Source organism: Bos indicus x Bos taurus, chromosome 8 (genome assembly GCF_003369695.1).
Source record: "Bos indicus x Bos taurus breed Angus x Brahman F1 hybrid chromosome 8, Bos_hybrid_MaternalHap_v2.0, whole genome shotgun sequence".
In the NCBI taxonomy this organism is placed as follows: domain Eukaryota; kingdom Metazoa; phylum Chordata; class Mammalia; order Artiodactyla; family Bovidae; genus Bos; species Bos indicus x Bos taurus.
Genome location: NC_040083.1, coordinates 60,778,071 through 60,795,466, shown reverse-complemented (window position 1 = coordinate 60,795,466; position 17,396 = coordinate 60,778,071). Strand labels below are relative to the sequence as shown.

Below are 17,396 nucleotides of genomic sequence, written 5' to 3'. Positions count from 1 at the left end.
CAAGGTTGTGCCACAGCAGGCAGATGCAGAGGGCAACTCCCTGGATGAAGGAACTGAGCCTCAGCATTAGCAGTTTGGGGCAATGGAGTCAGATGAAGACGACAGGAAGAAGAGCTGGTTTAGATACCTTGTGGTCCCCCAGGAATGCTCAAGTGGGAACATCCAGAAGGTGATGGAGGAGGCATCAGGGCTGGGAATACCAATTTGGAATGGGCATGGTGGAGATGGATCCACCTGGTGAAGATGCATAGACACAAAGTCTTGAGAGAAGCAGAGCTCTAGGAAGAAACTGGAGAACAAGGATGGCTGGGGAGAAGAAGTCACAGAGAAGTCTAGTAAAAGGTGACTGGTGGAGGACAAAGCACAGCATGAATGCTCTCCGTCTCGGAGCCTGGAACAACCATAACTCTGAGGTGGGAACAACAGAATTCTCTCTGGCTGCTTAAGTAGAGAAGATGTTAGGATTCTCAGGAGGCCACAGAACCAGGCTTGGAGGCTTCACAGCTGGGAATCACATCTGAACCACGTCTGAGCAGCTGAACCACACTTGAAATGCCTCATAAATGGTTCTGTGGAAATACCACCTCCTGGCCTGTGGACATAAAACCCTCAGCTCATGCTGCTGTCCCTGGACACCAGACATCACCACAGGACCTTTATCCCCACAGGCACCTATTTCTTTGTGTCACTTGCCTCTGAATTAACGACTCACATGCGTGTCTGCTTGATGGAGCCAAGATGGCATCTGCGCTTGAGCTGCAAGGGAGGCTGGGAGATCAAGCTTCTAACTTCTGCCATGAGGACACTAAACTCTTAAGGTGGAAAATTGTCAAAACAAAAGAAGGGTGTTCATGGTGTCAGGTGGACAAAGATGTTTGAAGAATTAGGAACTGAGAGAAGAGACCCAAGCTAGCAGGGCTGAGAGCACCATGGCTCTGGAGATAGGAGGGTCTCGTTCTTTGGGTCATTTATTGACTGCAGTCAACCCCTTCCATAGGATTTGAGGCATCATTAAATTCAGACCCAGGGACGTCCGCACATAGGCCAGAAACCCCCTGAAGAAAGGGGGAAATGTGTGTATGGAGTCCAGAAACGCCCTAGTGAGAGGCAGCAGTGGGACCTGGAGCCTGGGGCTGGGGCTGGGCTGTCTCTTCAGGATTTGATGACTTTTGCTGAGTAACTGGACTGAAGAGTAGCAGGGAGGGAAGACGTGAGGACCCAGTGGTCCAGTCCCAGCCCTAAGGAGTCCTGGGAGGTAGCAGGAGGCACTTCTCTTTCTTAGAACTTGGGTAACTCTGAGCTTTGCTGGTGGCTTTTCTCCAGTGAGGATGATGGAAAATTATCACCCATTGGTCTCAAAGTCTCCTTTTCTTAAGGGCACAAGATCCCCAGAACCTGACACAGGGCTGGGTCTAGAAGAAAGGCTTGGAAAGGTTTTCTTTTAAAAAATATTTTATTATTTATTTATTTTTGGCTACTTTGAGTCTTCATTGCTTTACGCAGTGGCATGTCTTGTTGCAGAGTACAAGCTCTAGGTGCTTGGGCTTCATTGCTCTGCAGCATGTGGCTTCTTCCAGGACCAGGGATCAAACCCATATCCTCTCCAGTAGCAGGTGAATTCTTATCCACTGTGCTACCAGGGAATTCCCCAGAAAGGTTTTCTGGATAAATGAATGAATGAACGGACCAGTAAGCTTTTCTTTGGCCCCCACTAAGCACTGTGCCACCTTTCTAGGAAGACATGAATGAATGGGCCAATGTTCCTGCCCTGGAAGGGTTCAGTCTTGTGTCTTCTGCAGACAGCCATCCTGGGCAGCCTGACGAGAGCTATAACGTGGAGCAGGCACAGGGGTTCTGAGAGGACTAACAGGTGGGCAAGGCAAGGATCTGAGGAGGTTTTCCACAGGAGGTGATGTTGGTGGAGTTTTCCCAGAGCTGCCAAGGCATAGCAGCAACATGTGCTGAGGTTTGGAGGCAAATTGGGGGGAAGCAAGCTATTTGGGGCTAGAGTTGGAGTGGGGGCTGGGGGCGCCACTACTTTAGCAGGAATGGAGGGCAGTGAGGAGTCTGGACTTGATCCCGAGGTGGTGGGAATGGGGGGTGCAGGGTCTGTCTGCAGAGGGTCTGGGATGCTGAAGGAGGTGGAGCCAGGCAGGGAGACAATTGAGGGGTGGGTGATGACTGGAGTCCACACTGGGGCCTGAGCTGGCTGTGAATGTGGAGGGGCTGTGACTTGGTGATGTCTCCCCTAATGCCCACACAACTGGTGGGAGAGGCTGGGCTGTGGGTGCCAGGATGCCCAGGATGGGCCTTCTTGCCCAGGGGTGCCCTCATTATGCCACTCACAACGGTGGAAAGACGTGTGCAGCAGTTGAGACGTGGGCTGCCTCCTGCTGGTGTGCAGAGCGCAGACAAACCACATGAGATCCCATCTTGCGCATAATGTGCATCCGAGGACAAAATTAGATTGAGAAGTAAATGGAGCCGAAAATTTCTAAAGCATTTCCCATCAAGAAGCTGTTTGATTGTGTGTTTTAATTCTCTGAGTCCTCCTGCCCAGTGAGGTTCATTTTGGTGGGGATGGCTGGAGCAGAAGGAGCTTGTGATGGGAGGGGGAGTTTGGGGACCTGGGGCCTGGGCAGGAGGGAGGGAGGAGGCCTTTGACCACATGCTGGTCCTGAGTCCAGACTCCCCGATGACCTGGTTGAGACCTCAAACAGCTCTGTGAAATGGGTGTTATATCCATTTTGTAGACAAGGAACCTGAGTGGCAGAAATTAGGGAACCTGCTGAGACTACATGAAGAGTGCTGGGTTGGCAGGGGTGGCGTGCACCGACCCACGGGATTTTAAAACTCAAGCTGGTGCCACGTCGGGTTGCATGCTTGAATGTTTCCATTTTTCACCAGAAAGCTAGACTTTTCCTCCTTCTCATTCCTGTTTCCTCCATCTCTCCTTCCTCCATTCTCAAAGCCTAGGAATCCTGGCGGACAGGGCAAAGGGTAACATCCCCATTCTCCAGATTTGGAAAGCGAGGCTCACAGAGGTGCAATCATTTGTTGGGAGTGCAGAGAGAAGCCAGTGGCAAATTCTGGGAATTCTGATTCTTGTGTGTGTTCCCCTACCTGGTCCTGTCTGGCAGGCTCAATAAATACAAAGATGTGACAAAAATCACACACACACACACACATACATGCACGTGCACACTTGCATGGCAAGTTTAGATCCAGGTGGACTTGTTCACCAGTGCCCACCCCTGTTTGGATCACGGAGCTGAGGGGTTGTAGGGCCCAGGCCTGACTGTGCGTGGAGCTCTGGGCCTCACCCTCAAAGGGACTTTTTCATTTACCTGCCAATAGTGATTTTCCAACAATTGTTAAGTTTTAGTTTGTGTCAAGAAAATTTTTGTTCAGATAAGATCTTCCTGGGAAGCGTTTATGTAAATAGTCAGAATCGAGGTTCAGTGGTTGAGGGGTGGCCATCCTAGAGGCCCCCAGTGCCCCAGGGAGCCCCAGGGAACATGGCCGGAACCCCTCCTGGTCGACCTTTCATGTCCTTTGGATGCTGGTGCTCCCCAATGCTGATGCTCCCCAAAGTTCCAGAGTGGCCTTTAAGACTGTGTGAAGGCTACTCAAGAACTCGTGTGTTCTCTCCTCAGCCTGGCTCTTAATCCCACCTCTGGGACCCTGGCTCTCCCTCCTTACACCTCAGCTGCCCACCCACCTTACCCCAACTTCTGCCAGTTCCTGAGGATACTCATACCAGTCTCAAGCACGTTGCCCCTCGAGGCTCATTCATGGTGATAGGACCCACCGGTACTGCCCACCCTGCCCTGGCTCAGCCTGAGCCCTGCTCCCGGTGTCCCTGGAGGAACCCTACCTACTGAGGCTTAGTTCCACTGCTGCTGCCTCCATGAAGCCTTCACCGTGACTGCAGGAACTGAATCTCGGGTCTGCCGTTTGCTACCTGTGGGACCTTGGGCAGGACTCTGAGCCTCTCTGAGCCTGTTTGCCAGCTGTGGGCACTGAGATGGTGAATAACTGTCAAACTGAACCCAGGCTCCACTGGCTCTTGGCATTTGTCCCCTCGTGATGCTCCGGCTCTGTAGGGCCCCTCCTGTGTTGCAGTCTCCCTTCTGTGATCCTGATGGCCCAGGAGAGGGGCAGGGCATGGGTGATACCAGAACCGGCAGAGGCTTACGAATAAGAGTCGGAGCTACGCTTTGCTTCTCAGAGGCCCTGGTACCTGACTTGGCCTTTCTGTGGGAGGGGAGGGATGGGGAGGGATGGGCTGGCATGTCAGCAGCCCGCGGCCCCAGCAGCGCGATTTAATGCGTGTTCTCTGCAGCACATTAATTTGCCTTGCACCCTGGGAGGTGCCTCTGTGGGGTGGGCTTGGTTTTCCTCGGCAAGCACCGCACCTGCTCAGCCTCCTCTTGTGTCGGCTTCATCCGCAGCGATTTCTAATCTCAGCCTCGCTGTGTGTTTTGGAGGGAGGGGGCGTCATCTGGATGGGCTCTGTTGTTTCTGGGCCCGGATCTCATGACATCCTCCAGGGCTGTTACCTTCTAGGCCAGCAGGCGATGGGCCAAGGCACTGCTTTAGGGTTTGTGGCTGGCCTCGATCCCTTCACAGTAGATCAGAAGCTGATTGGAGGCTTTTCTGGCTGTAACACGCACCTATTGACTATTTCTTAAAATAAATGGGCTGTCAGCCAGATGTGGAAGGAGCCCGAGAACCCAGTAATACATCTTCCTCACTTCTCTACCATTGTCTAAGCTCCTCCAGGTGGGTGACCTGGGAGGGAAACTCTGGGCTCACAAATGAGAATGTTCAGACAGGGGAGGACCTGTCTGAAGTCCCTGTAAGGAAGTGGAAGGGCATTCTGACATCCAGTCCAGGGCCCTCCTACTCGGTCCTTTAGCCCTGACCTCACCCTTTAGCTGGAGAGGTCCAGTAGGTGCCTCTCACCATCCTTGACTATATTTCAAACCCATCCTAGATTTGGTACTTGGTAGTTAAGAGCACAGGTTGCCTGGTTTCTAATCCTGCCCCCACAGCCTCTTCCTGGACCATTTTCTGCCTGTGCAACCTTGGGCCAGTTACTTAACCTCTCTCAGCTTCAGTGGCCTCCTCTGAATATTGGAGGGAACAACAGTCATAGCTGGGAACACATGTATGGGCTGGGCACCTTTCTAAGGGCCTCACCTATACTAACTCTTTAGTTCTTTTAAACAGTCTTAGAAGGTGGTGTTACCATTAGCCCCATTTTATAGATGAGCAAACTCAAGTGGAATCTTGCCCAAGGTTACAAAAGAACTAATAAGGAGCAGAGCTGGGGTTTGAATCCAGTAGTCTGCTCCCAGAGCCGGTGCACTTAACCTCTAGGTTCATCCTCTCAATGTCAACAACAGCAATAATACTAATTTCTACAATGTAGAATTATTTTGATGATTAAATGAGACAAGGCATAAAACACGTAGAAGAGTGCCTGGCAAATAGAGCTCAGCAGAGCTCCAGCCATCGTATGTGGATTTACCCACTCGGCGAGTATGCCCAGAGGTGCCCCCTAACTACCACGCCATGCTGCACCCTTTTACAAAGATGTAATGTCCCCTGGCACCCCACTCCAGTACTCTTGCCTGGAAAATCCCATGGACAGAGGAGCCTGGTAGGCTGCAGTCCATGGGGTCTCGAAGAGTCAGACACGACTGAGCGACTTCACTTTCACTTTTCACTCTCATGCATTGGAGAAGGAAATGGCAACCCACTCCAGTATTCTTGCCTGGAGAATCCCAGGGACAGAGGAGCCTGGTGGGCTGCTGTCTATGGGGTCGCACAGAGTCGGACACGACTGAAGTGACTTAGCATTAGCATTAGCAATGTCCCCTAGTCTGGAAGGTCGCCTCCAGGGAACTCTATGCTTTCTGTGTTTCTTAACCCATTCCACTTTCTATTTAGGAATCATATAGTTTATGTGTAAACCAATTCTTGAGAAGGAAGACATTCCCAACCATTATGTTGGGGAAGTATCTTCTGCCTTAGCAGCCTGGAGGTGGGCAAACGTGATGAGAATACTGTCAGCCTTGAGTTGGGGGGAGACTGGTAAACTTCCAAGTTTCAGTCCAGCCATGGGACACCATGGTTCTGACACAGTGGGAGGCAAGATTACATTTTCAATATTCTCCAGCCAGCTTGGGTGGGCAGATACCATAACCAGGAGTGGAAGTATGGCGGGTTTCCATCAACAATCCAGTCTCCTGGTGGTCTTCTCCATTACCATACACCATACCAGTGTTCTCCAAGGACCCATCCTGAACTGAGATGGACAATTGGGCTTTTCTCCATCTGCTACCTATGATTATATAGGTCCCAAGCCGACTTTCAAAGCACTGATTTGTCATATGGGCTTCTCAGATAAGAGATGCAGATAATCATGCTGGAGAGACAGAAGTTCACCCTCCTCCAGTGACAGCACCCAGGTTCGTCTCTGAACTCGCATCGCTAAACCTCTCCTGCTGTAGCAGCAAAGCCTCTGGAGGTCTGTAAGAAGGCGGCTTGCCCTCCACCAGGCACCCCAGACTGTTGAAGTCTGGGCTTCTTATGTCGGATTATATTGTTTTCCTGTCTCCATCCTTGCTGCTCACCTGTCACCTGTCACGTCTCCTAACATCAGTTTGCCTGGCTCCGGAAGTCTCTCTCCCCCTTCTTATTTTGCTGTTTTCAATCTGCTGGCAGCTGGGAAGCCAGACCACTGAGCTCATTGAAACTGTGTGCCAGTGAGGACCTGGCCTGCCAGACCTGGTGCCCCAGGGGCTCTAGGGACAGCCTTTGGGCCCACCTTTAGGCAACTTACAGCCAGATTGTCAGGGCTGAGCTTGCCTGATGGCACGTTTCGGGTGGGCGGGACATCACTGCGAGGCTGAGTGCTGGCTTGGGGGAGGGCTGGTGTGATCATAAGCTGTGGACACGTGCTTGGACAAGGTGCTCCTGGCATCATAATGCTGTCTTTGAAAGCGGGGAGTGCCCACCGTGACAGTTCTGGCCCAGGAGCTGCTGAGGTGTGAGCAGGGGTGGGGTGGGGTGTGGGGGGGTGGTGGGGGGAGTTATGCATTTCGTGCATCTTAGATTCATTATTACCTCCCCTTCAAGGCTGTCAGTGGGCCCCTTGGGGCACAGACAGTGTCTGGTTCTTAAGAAAACGTTAATTTTAAATCAAAAAGTTAATTTTGAACAAAAAGTAATACATGCATGTGGTTAAATATTCAAACCATACAGAAAAATATAAAATGAAAAATAGTTGTCCTTTCCCCAACCTCAGCCCTCCCACCCATAATCCTCACCGCAAAGTTAACCATGTCTTGTGTATACTTTCGGTAACATTTTTATGTGTCCGTCAGCAGATAGATTTATCTATTTTTTACTAAGTGTAAGTAAGTGCTAGTCACTCAGTCATGTCTGACTCTTTGCGACCCCATGGACTGCAGCCTACCAGGCTCCTCTGTCCATGAGATTTTCCAGGCAAGGTTACTGGAGTGGGTTGCCATTTCCTTCTCCAAGGGATCTTCCCAACCCAGGGATTGAATCCGGGTCTCCTGCACTGCAGGCAGATTCTTTAGTGACTGAGCTACAAGGGAAGCCCTTGGATTGTCTCCATCCCTCCCTTCCCATTAAATGTGAATCTTGGTGTACTTTCCTGTGTATTTTCATAGGTAAAGTCCTAGAAGTAGAATTTCAGGTCAAAAAGAAGGTGTGTTTTATATTTTGCAATTCAACTACTGAAGCAAGTGCAGGGACAAGGGTGGTAAAGGCATAGACTCGCATTAGATGGCCTCGGTTTGCCTCCAAACACCACCATCTTATCTTCAAACTGGGGGTTATCAAAGTTTGTATCTCCCTGAGTGGGAGTGTGACACATTAAGTTTGCATACAAACACTTTGAATGGTGCCTGGCACTTGATAAGAGCTGAATAAGCAATCACTGTTATTGTTGTGGGTATTATTATCATTATTGTCTCCCCCAGGTCCTCTGGTGCTAGAACTCAATACGTGAATGAATGATAATACATGAATGAATGAGTGGACAAATGAGTGAGTGAAGACCTAAGCTTGCCCACAGTGGCCCTTATCGTGCTCTTGCTGTAAATAATGGCTTCCATCTGTCCCTGGAGCAGCGCGTGTCCTGGCAGGGATGCTCAGAGCCATGAGCATGGCAGAGCCGCTCTGCAGCCTTGCTCATTAGAACCCTGCCTTTGTAAGTTTATTACATTGGATCAACAGTTGCTAGTGGAGGAAGATCATGTCATAAATGTACATGGAAATATTGACTGAGCCCCAGTGTCTGCTCTAAAATGCCAGGCAGATGAAATTCAAACATTCCCTTGCAATTAAAACACAGTCCTTGGAGTCTGAAAGTTCCCAGTGATTCCAGGGCAGTAGACAGAGTCTGTTGGAATGAAAGAAGGGGGAGGGTTGAAGCTGTGAAGTAAACAGAGCCTTATGAATGAATTCTCCGAGTTGTCTTCATGCTCACAAATCCAGATTAGATCTTTAGCCCCGGCAATGAGAGGAGGGTCAGTCAGAAATTGTCAAAAGTGGGGATTCAGTAATTTGGGGAAAAGAAATTGAGGGTTATTATTTCTCAGTAAATAGCATCACCTAAACTAATGGCTAATAAACCTGTCGTTAGGAGATGGCCAGGTCTGCCTTAATGACTGGATGGGCCCATCTGCAATTAGCCTGTCCACTCTGTGTGGGACACGACTGAAGTGACTTAGGACACATGCTGTGTGCTGCCTCACGGCAGCCTTTCCCCCTCTAGGTTGAATGCTCCCTGTCTGCGCTCCCGGCTCAACATCCTTTGCCTGTGGCAGGTCCGAACAAAGGGAGGCTCCAGAGCAGGGAGCAACCCCCATTCAAACTGTCACACGTTTCAAACGCCGGCTGGAACAAAGATACCTGGTGGTGTATGCACACGTGTAGGCACACACCAGGGTTTGTGTAGCAGGGTTAATCCCCTTTCCAGGTCCTGGCTGCCGGTTTGCTCCTCTCTCCCTCCCCTAAGGTAGCAATTGTTTACTGTCACCGGCTTTGTTGTTGGTTGAAAACCTTCAATTCATCTCACTCAGGGTTGGTTGACTTTTTCCTGTAACGAGCGAGAAAGTGTAAATTTTTAAAGAATTAAGAACATAACTCATGTACAAATATAGAATGAGCACATGTGAAGATTTTATTCAACTCGTAAATTAATGAGTGAACCTATAAAAAGATAAAAGTGGTTCCAAGAACATTTGAGAACAGGGTTTATATCGTCCATGTAGAAAGGCATTTTTTAAAAATGTTGGAATAAAATTGCTAGATTAGATACAGAATTGGTTAATGTCCTATGGGGCAATAAGCCCAAACCTTTGGCGTTGTCTTTTCTACTTGAGAGAAATCTGCACATTCACGTGTAACGTCCCCATTTCTGGGCTCTAATCAAGCAGTAAAGAATCATCAAACACAGGTACATTCTCTTAGAGGTATGATCCCTGGGTATGACAGTTAACAGTGCCCCATGACGTGAAAAGGCTATGATTCCCACCTTTATGACCTTTTCTTTTAAAGTTTTAATAATGTTTCTTAACATGCAGAAGGGTTTCTCATGGTTCTATGACTCTGAGGAAGAGCTTTCTGAGAAAATGTCATAGAAGTGAGAGTGTCTGCAGTTCTGGTTAAATTATTGAACCAAGACAGAATCGGAAGTGTTAGCTTCAGAGCCCTCCCCCGGGGTCAGCCCTCACTGAGTTTCTGTGTGATTCCAAGTTGTCCTTCAGTGTGAGCCTAGAGGATCAGGGGCTGGATGCCGTTTCTTCCGTTTCTCTGGAAGAAACGGCCACAGAGGGTGTGCCAGGAACAGGGCAGGGGACTGAGATGAGATTGCTAGAAAACAGAGCAAAGGGAAGAACAGTCTGACCTGGGCAGTTCGGGCCAGGGAGGAGAGGGCACCAGGTAATGGAGAGTTAGGAGGGGTTTGGGGACTGACTGGGCTCAAGGGAGGAAGGGTGTCTGGGAAGCCAGCGTGGCTGGGAGGTTGGGGCTGTCACCCATGAAAAAAGATGGCAGGAGGTTCCGACGGCCCCAGGGAGCTGGTTGTGGTCATGCCGCAGGTCTCAGGAGTCACCTCCTGCAGGGCTTTCCCTCCATCCCCTGACCCGTTCTGCCCTGCCTGGTGGCTACCTCTTTGGTAGTTACCTGGACACCCAGGCTGGGCTCTTGTCCTTAAAAGGCCTGGCAGGTGATGAAACTGGTGGAGTGGTGGTATGGGATGGTTCAGATAGGACTCGAGAGCTTCGAGAATGAGAAAGGTTGAAAATTGGCCATGGGGGCAAAACGTGGTCTTTGGATACATTTTCTTTGGCCCTCAGTGTATATTTTACAAACTGGAGTTGAGTCAACATTCACATAGACAGGAGATTCCCAAATGAAATGAATCCAGAGTTCCAACTTCTGAAAACTAGCCACCACTGAGTAGAAGCTGTTCTCCAAGCCAGGTGCCTAGTCGCCCGTGGGAACATTTGACGAGGTGGCCTTGGCAATAAAGTGCAGGTTGACAGCCCTCATCTCCTGCCGTAAGATCCTTTCCTGAAGACAGGAAAACAAGACTGGTGCTTACCTTCCTTTCACCAGGATTTAATCCAGGGGCTCCAGGGCGCCTGATACTGTGGGCAGGAGTGCTGCGGCGAGGTGGGCATCTCGATAGCAGCTGGCACCAGCCTCCACTTCCATCAACATGGGCTAAAACGAGGCCTCTGAGCTGTAGAATGTTAAAACAGAAAAAAAATCCCCAGAGGCTATCTGTTCCCACTACTTGAGTGTTCTGATAGGAAAACGAAGGCCCAGAGAGGTGGTCAAACTTACCTAAGGTCACACACACACAAGTCACCATTGCCTCTGCCTGGGGTGTTCAGACTTCCTGAGCATTAACAGTCCCCTGGTGGATATGATTGCCAGTTTGCAAAGGACTTAGCTTTCTCTGGTCATCTCTGCTATGTTCCTTATAGCTTGGACTTTATGGTGGAGACTCCCTGCCTCTGGGGAGAACCTCCAACCCAGGGCTGTCTAGGCAGCCAGACCCTTTCTGGCCATGGAGCCCTCACCAGCCTCTTGCTCCCATCTCATTCACAATAACTCATGGCTTCTCAGTGGCTCACTTTCTTCTTTTTCTTGCTCACACTCACATTTGGGCAGATAGAGGGGGAGTTTGGTTGGTGCCCTGTGGTATTCAAAGTGAAGGCTTTGCGTACTGTCAGGGTAATGAATTCTGTAAGGGTTTGAAGTGAGGGGCTGGGAGGATCTCCATGTCATGTGTCTGGGAGTGACAACCCCCAGTGGTTAATTACTGCCACACGATGAGAATGGAGCTGGTAGCAAAATGAGATAAGTTCATTATGAGCTAAATTTGAAGTTAATTGGATTCACATTTCCCCCCATTAGTGTACGTAGAGAGAGCCTACATAGAAATGGGCCATATATGAAAAAGAAAAAGTTGCATCCAAGCAAAAAACAGATAAATGAGGCCTGGTTATCTTGTGGCTTTCACGGTGAAGGGCTTTCTGAGACGTTGGTGAGATGGGAACCAAAGTTCCTTTCAGATGGTAGAACCAATGTCTTTTGATTAATTTTCACCTTGGCAGGTATTTTCTAAGCACCTACTGTGTGCCCTGCAAGTGCAGGGGAGGGAGGGTGGGAGCAGCTCTTGCAATCTGGGGACCCCCAGTTTAGGGATGGGGAAAGAACAAGTGCCCTGTGTCTTGGGGGAGTGTGGGGGATCTGGTGCCAGAATGCCTGGGTGTGGCCGTGCCTCTCTCACTAGCTGTGAGACCCCGGGCAGGTGCCTAACCTCTTGTGTTTTAGTGCCACATCTGTAGAATGGGAATAATATTATTGGACCTATGGAGTGAGGATTAAATGAGTTAATATCTATAAAACACAGTGAACAGTGTTCAGAACTCTGCCTAGTGTTAGAACAGGGCCTAAAATACAGTAAGTGCTGCAAAAATGTTAGCGATCATGATCATCAGCTGTATGACCTTGGGCACATACATCAGCTGCTTGGAGTCTTCATCTCTTCATCTGTAGAATGGGGATGATAACAGCACCCACCTTCTGGGGTTGTTGACTGAGATAAGCCATGTGGAGTACTGGCCCAAAGCCTGGCTCATGGGAACCTTGATCAGATCAGATCAGATCAGTCGCTCAGTCGTGTCCGACTCTTTGCGACCCCATGAATCGCAGCACGCCAGGCCTCCCTGTCCATCACCAACTCCCGGAGTTCAGTGATGCCATCCAGCCATCTCATCCTCTGTCGTCCCCTTCTCCTCTTGCCCCCAATCCCTCCCAGCATCAGAGTCTTTTCCAATGAGTCAATTCTTCGCATGAGGTAGCCAAAGTACTGGAGTTTCAGCTTTAGCATCATTCCTTCCAAAGAAATCCCAGGGCTGATCTCCTTCAGAATGGACTGGTTGGATCTCCTTGCAGTCCAAGGGACTCTCAAGAGTCTTCTCCAACACCACAGTTCAAAAGCATCAATTCTTCGGCGCTCAGCCTTCTTCACAGTCCAACTCTCACATCCATACATGACCACAGGAAAAACCATAGCCTTGACTAGATGGACCTTTGTCGGAAAAGTAATGTCTCTGCTTTTGAATATGCTATCTAGGTTGGTCATAACTTTCCTTTCAAGGAGTAAGCGTCTTTTAATTTCATGGCTGCAGTCACCATCTGTAGTGATTTTGGAGCCCAGAAAAATAAAGTCTGACACTGTTTCCACTGTTTCCCCATCTATTTCCCATGAAGTGATGGGACCGGATGCCATGATCTTCGTTTTCTGAATGTTGAGCTTTAAGCCAACTTTTTCACTCTCCACTTTCACTTTCATCAAGAGGCTTTTAGTTCCTCTTCACTTTCTGCCATAAGGGTGGTGTCATCTGCATGTCTGAGGTTATTGATATTTCTTCCGGCAATCTAGATTCCAGCTTGTGTTTCTTCCAGTCCAGTATTTCTCATGATGTACTCTGCATATAAGTTAAATAAGCAGGGTGACAATATTCAGCCTTGACGTACTCCTTTTCCTGTTTGGAACCAGTCGTTGTTCCATGTCCAGTTATAACTGTTGCTTCCTGACCTGCGCACAGATTTCTCAAGAGGCAGCTCAGGTGGTCTGGAATTCTCATCTCATTCAGAATTTTCCACAGTTTATTGTTATCCACATAGTCAAAGTCTTTGGCATAGTCAATAAAGCAGAAATAGATGTTTTTCTGGAACGCTCTTGCTTTTTCCTTGAAGGAAGCTGTTATTCTATTTGTTGACCAGTCACCCAACAAATAACAGTTTTATGTTGCTGAGTTTTGCCCATTTTTCTATGAGATTTTTGGTCTTTTCCCTTTGATTCTTATGAGATTTTGATTCTTATGAGATTTTAATATATAGGGATAGTAGCCATTTATCTATGGTATGTGCTGCAAATAATTTCCTCCAGTCCACCATTTATCATTTGACTTTGCTTATATTGTTCTGGGCTTCCCTGGTGGCTCAGCGGTAAAGATTCTGCCTGCAGTGCAGGTAGCGGCAGGAGACATGGGTTCAATCCCTGGGTTGGGAAGATCCCCTGGAGGAGGGCGTGGCAACCCACTCCAGTATTCTTGCCTGGGAAATCCCATGGACAGAGGAGCCTGGCGGGCCACGCCCATAGGGTCACAAAGAGTTGGACATGAGTGAAGCAACTTGGCACACACATATTGTTTTTTACCAGGCAAGAGGTTTTTGGTCTATTTTATTAAGTAATTCAATTTATTAATCTTTTCTTTTGTTGTATATTTTTTCCATAAAGACAAATTTATTTGGTTTAAGAAACAGTTTAATATTATGTCCTTCCTACATTTTTGGTGTCAAATGACTTTTTCTTTTTCAAGATGATGGTGATGATAGATGGCAATAATAAAACATAACAGTACTATTGAGATATAATTCACATACCATAAAATTCACCCATATAAGGTATACAATTCAATGGTTTTTAGCACACTCACAAAGTCATGCAACCATCACCACGACCAATTTTAGAACATTGTATCATCCCCCCAGAAAGACCTCATATCCATTAGCAGTTACTCTCTTTCCCCCTATTCCCCACTCCCAGCCTAAGGCAACCAGTAATCTACTTTTTCTCTTTATAGATTTGCCTATTCTGTACATTTTATATTAATAGAATCATACAGTATGTAGTCATTTGTGATGGGCTTCTTTCAAGTTCACCCATGTTGTAGCGTGTATCAGTACTTCATTCCTTTTTATTGCTAAGTATTATGTTGTATGAATATACACCGTTTTCGGTATCCATTCATCAGCTGATGGATATCTGAATTGTTTCTACTCTTTTGGCTATTATGAATAATGTCTTTTTTTTTTTTTTAAACCCCTTTGTGCGGCCCGAGGGCGACGGTGGTGGCGGTGCCCCCAGCTCTCGGTTCTTCGCTCCGCGCCCGCCTCGTCCGGCCTGCCGCTCGCGCTCGGCTCCTCCTATGAATAATGTTGATTGAAGCATACATGTACACATTTTGAGTGGACACGTTTTCATTTCTCTTGGGAAATGCTGTAATGCTATGCTTAACTTTTTGAGGAACCTCTAGACTTTCCTAAAGTGGCTGCCCCATTTTATATTCCCACCCACAGTGTATAAGGGTTCCAATTTTCCACATCTTTTCTAACATTGTCAAAACCTATCTTTTTTATTAGAGACATCCTAGTGGGTGTGACGTGGTATTTCATTGTGGTTTTGATTTGCATTTCCCTGATAGGGAATTGGCCATTTTTGTATATCTTTTTCAGACAAATGTGTTTTCAAGTCCTTTGCCCATTTTTACACTGGGTTGTTTGTCTTTTTATTATTGAGCCATAAGTGTTCTTTAATTTTAGCCAATGCCTTTTCCATAGCTTTTGATATAATCATATCAAATATGTTAATTTAAATATGTTAATGTGAATTTTTGACATATTAATGTGAATTCCCAACCAGTTTTAATACTGAAGCAACCTTGCATCCCTGGAATAAAGCTTACTTGGTCATGGTGTACTATTCTTTATCTATATTGCTTCATCAATGAGATAGTAGACTTTTTTTGCCTACATATTAATAAATTGTGAGACCAGCCATTAGTTTTCATTTTTGAGTGACTTTGTTAAATTTTTATATCAGGATTTTGCCACCTTGGCAAAATGAACATTTTCTTAGCTTTATGTATCCTGGATCAGCTTAATAATAGAAGTGTGTGTTCCTTGAAATTTTAAAAGAACTTTCCAAAGACAAAAACAAATGCCCCCAAAACTACATGGACAAGGTACCTTATTTTTTAAAAATAACTTTAAACAACCTTTTCTGATATGATTGAGCTGTTAACATTTTCTACCTCTTCTTAAATTAATTTTGGTAATTCATGTTTTCCTAGAAAATTGTGCCTGTTGACGAGATTTCCACGTTTGGCAGCATAGAGCATCCATGCATGTTTCTATGTTTTTTAAATGTCATCTTTCCCATATCCCTGGCTGTATCTTCTCATTCCTTATCTTGATGTTTGTGCCTTCTTTTTTGAGTCTTATCCTTGGTTTGTCTATCTCATTGGTCTTTTCAAATAACAACTCTTGGTTGTATTTATTATTTATTATTGTGTGTTTTTATTATTGTGTCTACTCTTCTGGTTCCTAATTCATTATTTTCTGCTTTTCTTTATCGATTCCTTCCTCCTCCTTTCCCTAGGTTCATTTTATTGCTTTTTTATCTAGCTTCTTGAGTTGAGTGCCTTGGCGAGGCACTGCATTTCTGTTTTGGGGATCAGGGTTTAAAGTGTATGTAACAGCAGCAGAAACTGTTGAGGTTCGGATGTGACCGAAAGGACAACCCCTGTTGAAAAAAGAACCAAAGCCCAGGAATTAGGAGAGCTGGACTCCAGTCCCAGCCTTGCCTGAAATGAGGAGAGTGTCGTGGGCAAATCCCTTCCCTTCTCAGGACCCTCTTAGCCATCTGAGGCAGATGGGTGGGGCATGGATCTCCTGGGGCTTGGCTCCAGGACCCCCAGTACAGCAGGTAGCCTCCTACCAGGGTAACGCCTCCATCTTCCAGGAGGCAGATCTGGCCTCCCTCCCCCACTGTGGTCCTTGCTTTCATTCCAACACATATATTACGAAAACTGTGTAGTTGAATTTCTTTCTGCATGATGGAGTAAGGCTGGTGACAGTGTGGCCTAAAGGCAGGGCTCAGCCTACTGTCCCAGCTGAGAAACGGGGGCACAGAAGCCCAGCCCCGCACATGGGCAAGGCAGTAGAATAGAGTGACTAAACCCATGGTCTTTGCCACTGGATTGCTTGGCTTCAAATCCTTACTGTGCAACCTTGGACAAATTACTTGACCTTTCTGTTTCATTATCCTATAAAGTGGGGAATGTATCAGTACCTTACCTCATAGTGTTGTTGAGGGTTAAATGAGTTAATGATTTAAAAGACTGGAAACAGAGCCTGGTGTTTACAATTCCTACATAAGCCTTTGTGGTGTGTTGTCACCAGGAGTGTGAGCCTGGGCCCAGGGCTGGGGTGGTGCTCCACCTGGAGCACTTTCCGGTAGGGAAGCTGACCTGTTAGAACAGCCCCAGCCTGGGCTGTCTCTACACATCTCAGAGTCTGACAGCAGGGCCATCCCTTTCTTTTAGGGGCAACTACCAATTCCTCCCCCAAGGGTGGGGTCTCATCCTCAGAGCTCAACAGGTAACCACTGAACAGTCCCATCTTCCGTGGTCTGGATTGTTGCTCTTACACATGAGCACCTTAGTACATACGTGTGATTATCAATGTTTGGAGAGCTATAGGCCCACTCTTTACCTGAGCGCCGAACCTCAGGGTCCTTTCAGAGTTCTACTGCTTTGGGGTTTTCTTCCACTTGGCCTGGAACCCAGACCATTCGCATTTATTCACGGAGACCTACTAGGTGCTGAGCCCTGTGGTGGAGGTAGGTTTTCTGGATGTTGAATGAGGTGTCACCCCTGCCCTTAGGAGCTGGCAGCCTGCGATGAGGGGAACACGTGCATGCTGGACGTCTGCTCCCAACGGCCGAGGCCTCAACCTCTATGTCCCAGAACAGTGTCTGGTGTCAGGAGGTGCTTCCTGCACCATTACTGAATGAATGATAAGATCTTGGTCCAAAGAGAAAAAAGTCAGTAAGGACCAGACTTGGGTCTGAGGCAGGCAGAGCCCTGCCCACTGTGGGTGGCTGGGAGATGGCTGAGCTGGTCTTGGAAGATGGTGTTGCTGGGCCATGTGCAGAAGGCCCAGCAGAAGCAACGGTGTGTTAACGGAGAAGTTCCAAGCCCTTC

General features: G+C 47.7%; 1 protein-coding gene across 1 annotated transcript in view; it reads left to right on the top strand.

Annotated features, from left to right (window-relative positions):
* The window catches only part of PAX5 (paired box 5), a 178,871-nt gene that overhangs the window by 117,109 nt on the left and 44,366 nt on the right, over nucleotides 1-17,396 (top strand). The gene's annotated exons all lie outside the window — the stretch shown is intronic.